The sequence below is a fragment of the Amblyraja radiata genome, chromosome 20 (genome assembly GCF_010909765.2).
Source record: "Amblyraja radiata isolate CabotCenter1 chromosome 20, sAmbRad1.1.pri, whole genome shotgun sequence".
Lineage (NCBI taxonomy): Eukaryota > Metazoa > Chordata > Chondrichthyes > Rajiformes > Rajidae > Amblyraja > Amblyraja radiata.
In genome coordinates, this window is record NC_045975.1 from 28386462 (window position 1) to 28394229 (window position 7768).

Consider the following 7768-nt stretch of genomic DNA (forward strand, 5'->3'; position numbering starts at 1 on the left):
TTTACAGGCCAATTAACCTACAAACCGGCACGTCATTGGGATATGTGAGGAAGCCGGAGCACCCAGACGAAACCCACATGGTCACAGGGAGAATGTACCAACTCCACACAGACAGCATCCAAGGTCAGGATCGAACCCGGGTCTCTGGTGCTGCAGCTCCACCAGCAGCGCCACTGTACCACCCATAGTCGTACAGCATCAGAGACCCAGGTTCCATCCTGACTACGGGTACTGTCTGTACGGAGTTTGTATGTTCTCCCGTGACCTGTGCTCCGGATTCCTCCCACACTCCAAAGGCATCTGAAGAAGGGTTTCGGCCCGAAACGTCGCCTATTTCCTTCGCTCCATAGATGCTGCTGCACCCGCTGAGTTTCCCCAGCAATTTTGTGTACCTCCAAAGGCACACAGGTTTGTAGGTTAATTGTAAATTGTCCTTCGTCGGTGTGTGTGTGTGTGTGTGCGTGTGTGCGTGCGTGCGTGTGTGTGTGTGTGTGTGTGTGTGTGTGTGATAGTGTTAGTGTGCGGGGATTGCCTGATGGCGTGGACTTGGTGGGCCGAACGGCCTGTCTCCAAACCAAACTAAAGTAAACTGCAGCAAGAGACCGGTCTTGCCAGCAGCGCTCAGCTGTGCCTCTCCGCTGTTTGACCATCTTTCACAATCACTGCTTCAACTACTGCAGCGTGCTGTGCAGGTTCAGTGTTACCACGGCACCGAGCCACCTTTGGACTGACACTGAAGCTGGTCCTGCAGGTACAAGGGTCAGCGAGCGGTGATGCAAGGCAGGTCAGCAGGTTGCAAAGCAAAGCTCGACACAAGCAGAGAAAACTATGTGGTGACCATCTCATTGCTGACTGGTTCATTTTATCCAATAAAAGGTGAAAATCAGTAAGTGAAAACTGTTATTTAAATATCGGACACTCTCAACTGTTTCATATTGTCTGTAATTACACAATACTTTATGAGGTTATAAAGTGTAGTTAATAGAAAGATTAAACGAGAACTTACCGTTTGAAGTTTGATCTTTATTTTATGAGGTTGGAGTGAGAGACTACGTGAAGAAACCGCCAGCCCGCATGCGCATCAATCTGCAAAGCAACTGTATGAAACCACAGACCAAACCACAGACTTGCACCAAATTAAACTATAGAAAGATTAATAATGCTTGACTAACCGAATGATCTTATGAGATTCAGGGTTGGGAGTGGACGGCACGTAGTCTCTCACTCTTCTTCTTCTTCTGTCGTGTGTCTTTTAGACCTGCAGCTCCGTTGAGGCGAGCCAGGCCAACGTGTCATCGTCCAGGTCAATCAGACCTCGTTCACCATTCGGTGGCCGGTGTTTGGAGCAACTGGTCACTATGTGCTCCACTGTCTGTGTTGGGTCCCCACACTCGCAGGAGGCGCTGTCCACGAGGCCCCACCTCTTCATCGCTACTCCATAGCGTCCAATGCCTGTCCTCAAGCGGTTGAGGGTTGTCCACTGCTTTCGGGGCAGGTCAAGGCCAGGGACGTCCATGGGGTCATTGATGTACTGGTGTAGCCTAGATGGTTCCGCTGATTTCCACTGGTCCCTCCATCTCGTCTTGACCCAGGCGGCCTTAGAAGCATCAGCCGGTGTTGTGCAGAGCAGCTCTTGGGCTTGCGTGGTAAAGGGGCGCCGTGACTTGAGGCGCACTCGTTGTGGTGTCTCTGTGATGATCTGATAGAGGAGATAGGATTCACTGGTCTGTGCCTTTCGAGAGAGAAAGGAGGAGGAGAAAGGAGGAGACAAAGACAGTCTCTATGCGGCCTCCTCCACGAGTAGCTTACAGGCTCATAAGCCCACAAAGCGAAACCAATGTCTTTAGACCATTAAAAGCCATGCCTCCCCAGGCCAGGCGGCACCGTTAAATGCCGCCAACTGTCGAGGTATAGCGCTACTGCCACCGCCAAGCTCAACTTCATTGATCAGTCTCTCACTCCAACTTCTCATAAAATAAAGATCAAACTTCAAATGGTAAGTTCTCGTTTAATCTTTCTATTTTATATCGAAGTCTCGTGATGAGACTACGTGAAGCCTTCAAAGCTCTGTGATATTATGCACTAAACCAATCTGTATGTGAAAACACTAAACAGATAAACCATAAATGGTAGAAAAGACATGAGCCATTAACCACATGATGCTAACTTTACATACATGTACATCACCCTTAATTGGTCCACAGTCCCAATTGCCTTTGGGTTAGACAATAGCTCATGCAACACTGTTCAGAATTCTATCTGCCACCATCCAGACATGTTCAACGAAATTGTATAACTTCTGAAAGTGCGCTTATCTGAGCCTCCTGCTGTTGCAAGAAAGTGATCAAAGGGAAATATCCATTCTATTGGCTGCTGACAATCCAGCCCCCCTGGTAGAGTGAGACTTGAAATGATTTGTATTCACTACCGCTTTCAGCTGCTTACACTCTATCCTTTTTGAAATAATCTGTACCAACAATCTCTTGTGAAACTATTATATAACTATGAAGAAACTTTTCCTTCATCTCATAGGTTCTTAGTAACATCAGTGTACCTTTTAAATAATAAACACCCCCAATCTCCGATCTGGTGGGTATGCTGTCAACTCCAACTTGTACCCAACCGTGCCTGCTCTGCTTTATGAGTTCATTCACATAAAATGCTACCCTCTCGTCAGATATGACCGAGAGATCCAGACGGAGATTGTGTAAAGACTGTGCTCTTCGTGCTGAAATCAGTGTCATAAGCATGACTAACTTAAGAGTAACTGCTCCAATGTTAGGGATACAGCTGATGATAATCTGCATAAAAATTTATACTGATTACACATTCCACACTACTTTGTATCTAGGCTTTATAGTGTTCAAATAAAAGACACCTTCCATAACCTTAGTCAACAGTGAGTGAAACCCAATCATTTAATGTCCCACTTATAGTACTAGATACAATGACAAAGCAGTACGAGCAGTGTTAATTGCGCTATTACATAGTCGCTTCTCTTAAATGCAAACTGAAAGAAAACCACAAACCTCTGCTACTTCTGTTTAAAAGTAGCTCACATGTGTCTCTTCACAAAACTTTCCATACAACCATGCAGTGATAGATGCACGAGAAATAGGTTGAACTAGCCACCGCTCGTGTCCGAGTAAATATAGGAGCTTCTTTCATCTGACTTATTTACAATGTAAGCCATGGTTGAGTAGGCCAATTTGGCACTACTATAATTCATGTTGCCTCGTCTTGAATTACTTAGGAGGTATCTACTGATAAATACCCTGAGTCTTATCTGCAGAGTTTATGACAAAACCTAAATATGTAATAGATAATGCCGGCTCCAGTATGGACTTTCCTGGATGAATAACAAACCCTTGATATTCTAGGAGCGCCTTGGTTGCTGAAACAGCTAACTCTGTGACGCATGATGTCTTCCCTACAATAAGCATGTCATCTATAAACTCCATGACAAAATGCCCTTTAAATCTGAGTAGGGCAACATTGACTTTAGAATCTTTGTAACTAGCCTAGGACTGAAGTCAACCCCTTAGGTAGAGCCTAAAATTTCCACAACTGGCCTTGCCAGATAAGCCTGAGATATATCCTGGACTCTCGTGTATTGATATGGAAAAGTATGCATCTTCGAGATCGATTGAGGCCCTAAAGCAATCCTCTGTAATCAGCTATTTTGCTGAATGAAAATTATCCATCTTAAAATGGTTATACCAAGCAGATGTTCAGACTAGCCAAATCCTAGAATGATTTGGCATCCTCCACTTTTCTTCAACCGTGAGAAGATATTAGAAATATACCCCTCTTGTTCATGGGCAGCCTGCTCATCCTTTTGTGAAATGTCTCTGTTTTAACTTGGATAGCCATAGTTTCCTCTTTAGACCGTATGTATGGAAATCTTGGCTTCTCTTGCCGCGGAGAAAATTAATCAGCCAGAAACTGAATCTTATAACTGTTTATGATTTGTAAACTGGAAAGATCGGAGGTTATCTGTCCCGACCTGTTGTTGAACCGTCTCAACCTATCTCTGACTTGAATATCGTCAGCACATCTCATGCGACTGATGGAATAATATTCGCAAACCTCAATGGCCTCCTCCTCATTGTCACTTTGCTGTCCATGACGAGACAGACGATGGCTGTAGATGTGATCAAGGCAGTTTCTAAGAAAGCACTTGCTATAAAAAACACCAAGGCTGCCAATAAAATAATAGACAAAAGGTGATTATCACCCCCGTGCCACCAAGTTCCAGCAACCCCTGAGACTGACACCACCCAACATTGCCTTAGGCGGATGATCAATAGAGTCAACTGACCCTAGACTTTGCTCTGTCCCCTTGGCTCAGGCATCGTGGCCAGCTGGGGAACGATACTGAGTATGTGGAGTGCGCTGCCTCCATGGTGAGCGCTAAAACCTGCGAATAAAAAGCCTTCTGGCTTGGTTTTAATATTGTAGGCCTGGTGCTCCAACCAGCCTCAGTGTAGCGGTATCTGCCACTCGTTTGGTAGGGATGATATGCATGCAGGTAAACGGGAGTCTTACCCACAAAGGGTGTCTTTACCACACCAACGCAGCATTGAATTCCTCTTGCAAGTCTTTTACTTGCTAGCCCAAGTCTTCTCCAAAGAGATACTTGCAGACTGCACATACTAGCCTTGCACAAAATTAGCATATATTGGGTTGATCTCAGGCCTATATCATCCTAACACAATTTGAGTTTACACTGTGCATTATACGAAAGTGCTAAGGCATCTACTGCAATTCAGACAGCTGAGTTCCCTCCACTGACCTTGCAAATGCTGTAATCCTTCTTTGAGAATTCTCTGAACTCGCTGGAGTTTGAAACATTTGGACTTTGGTTTACCCATCAGATAGCCCCAAATGGTGGCATTAACCTACGGGCCAGTGTCTGGCAGAAATCAGGACTAGCATACTATCCAGCAGTGTCGTGCATGAACTTCTCAATCAACTGATGAGAAGTCAAATAACCAACGCTACTTGCCAGTTCTTTCTCTAGCAGTTCTCCTATTCCCGAAAGGATGGCAAATTTAATCACAAGTGCCAGCATATCCTTATGAGACTTGAGTTGAAGCATATCATCCACTTGATGTGGGAATTCGAGTTCACTGTCAACTACCTCACAGTCACCTCACGAATAATCCTCAAAACACCCCTCCTCAGAGTGGGAGATATCATAATGCAACCCTGAACCAGGTATTGCTGCCACAAACCTCTGACTGGAACTACCTGTCTCGGTTGTCAGTGTGCGCAACACATTCCCTTCGACCAGCCTCTCAATCAGGTCTACATATGATATCCTCAATGGATGTTGAGGCAGTACCTTCCTGCCCAATATTGTCCTTCTGGATATTTTGCCATTTTGGCCTTGGCCTACCCTGAACATGGGTCGCCAAACTGCTCCCTTACAGAGCTTTTGGTTTTTATTTTATTTTTATTTTTTTTATTTATTTTTCCCGAGAGGATGCCAAATGATGTTCCAGCGTGCTGGCAACTCTTTTTAGCCGAGCTGAAAGAATTTAGCATGTGTTGAGGGAATCCTCAAACTCCCTGCCTCCTCAAATATCTGAGTTTAACTGCCTCTATCAATGAAATGCACCTTCCCCACTCTTGTGGGCAGCCTGATAACCTCAATCATAGATGTTGAGGCTGTGCTTCCCTGGCCAATATGATCCATTTAGACAGCCAGTTTCAAGTTGGTCTACCCTGAACCAGGGTAGACAAGCTGCTCCTTCTGGAAGCATTCATAGAGGTTGCTGTACAGGCCATCCTGCCACCGTCTCTGAGCCCGGTTCCAACAAGCTGCTCCATCTCGGAACTTTCAGCAGTTGCTGTGCAGGCCACCCTGCTGGCCTCTCTGTGCCCGGGTCGCCAACCTGCTCTTTTTCAGAGCCAGTGGAAGGTATTAGACAGACTATGCTGCCAGTATTTCTGAGCCCGGGTCGCCAGGCTGCTCCATTTCGGAGCTTTCTTGGCGGTTAGTAATCAGACCTTACCTGCCAGTCGTCTCCGAGCCCGGGACGACCTCCTTATCGGAGCTTCAGCGAAGTTCCTTTTGCAGGCCGTGCCTGTCCACATCTTCGGCCCCACGCTTGCCAAATTGCTCCCTTTCGGAGCTTTAAACGGACATTACTGTGCAGTTCGTGCCTGCCAGCATCTCTGTGCCCGGTGGGACAGGCTGCTCCTTCAGAGCGTTCTGCTCCTTTGGAGCTTTGGTGGAGCTTACTGTGCAGGTCGCACCTGCCAGTTACTCTGAGCCTGGTGCAACAGGCTGCTCCTTTGGAGCCTTGGCGGAGCTTACTTTGCCGGTAGCGCCTGCCAGTTTACTCCGAGGCCGGCCGCCTGCTCCCTTCCGGAGCCTCAACGGCGGTAGCTGTACAGGCCGCGCCCGTCAGCCACTCCGAGCCCACAGCATCTATTTTCGGAGCCGGCGGGCCGTTCCCAAACTAAAACAGCTTACCTGCCAGAGCATTTTCGAATGCCTCCGAATCCCGCGCCATGCGACGACGTATTGACGCGCATGTGGGCTGGCGGGTTCTTCACGTAGTCTCATCACGAGACTTCAATATAAAATATAGAACTACAATAGATTACATAGGTTTAATGTGTATTTGTTCTTGGTTGCATTGCCAGAAAAAAACAAAGGTGAAAATGCACAAGGAACTGCAGATCCTGGTTAACAAAAGAAAGAGACACAAAGTGTTGGAGTAACTCAACAGATCAGATAACATCCCTGGAGAACATGGATAGGTGATGTTTTGGGTTGGTACCCTTGTTTCGATTGGAGAAACAAGGAACTGCAGATGCAGGTATACAAAACAAAAACACAAAGTGCTGGAGCAACTCAATGGTCAGGCAGCAGCCTGGGAGAACATGGATAGGTGAAGTCTGAAGAAGGGTTCTGACCCAAAATGTCACCTATCCATATTCTCCAGGGATGCTGCCTTACCCTCTGAGTTTCTCCAGCACTTTGTGTCTTTTTTAAAACTAGAAAATTGTCCAAGATACAATTCCAAAGGAAAATGGTATAAATATATGATCGAGCGATCGCAACTTTCCATCTTCATTGCCTTCTTCATTTTCCTTATAGGATGGAGATTCTGGGAGTTGGATCCCTGAAGAGCTAGGGATGTGATGAGGAAAGGGGAAACGTTAAGAGCTGCTTGCTGACATTATCTGGTGCATGATCAGGAGAGATTGTGCGATGAGGTTTAAGAGGGGACGTGGGAGAATTAGACATCCAAGTATCCTATCACTGATGTCCCAAGCATCATCTGTGGTCACGGTCTAAACAATCAATGATCCCTTGAGGATAAATCCCACATGGACGCACTTCCTCTCTTCTGAACTCTCCCACTGCATCCTGTTACATGTCACTTTCTCCTGAAATAAAAAGAGATAACTTCTGTTATGAGTGCGGATGAATAGCCACCATTGTCTTCAAGCCTGGAGTGTGGGTGATAAACCTGCACCAGCGCTAAATGAATGGATATAATAAACCATTTGAATATTAGTGTTTGAGAACCACTTGAAACTGATAGAGGACAGCACAGTGGGGCAGTGGTAGAGTTGCTGCCTTACAGCGCCAGAGACCCAGGTTCGATCCTGACAACGGGTTTTGACTGAGTGGAGTTTATGAGTTCTGCAGTCTCTTCCCACATTCCAAAGATGTACTCGTTTGTAGGTTAATTGGTAAAAAAAATCTAAATTGTCCATAGTGTGTAGGATCGTGCTGGTGTACAGT

The 7768-nt window shown here is 46.1% G+C and overlaps 1 long non-coding RNA gene across 1 annotated transcript; it reads left to right on the forward strand.

The window, feature by feature from the left end:
* Positions 1–772: 772 nt before the first annotated feature.
* Positions 773–7424, forward strand: LOC116984453. The gene is made up of 2 exons (XR_004415027.1): positions 773–886; positions 7115–7424. It is a non-coding gene; the product is annotated as an uncharacterized LOC116984453 (long non-coding RNA).
* Positions 7425–7768: the final 344 nt, after the last annotated feature.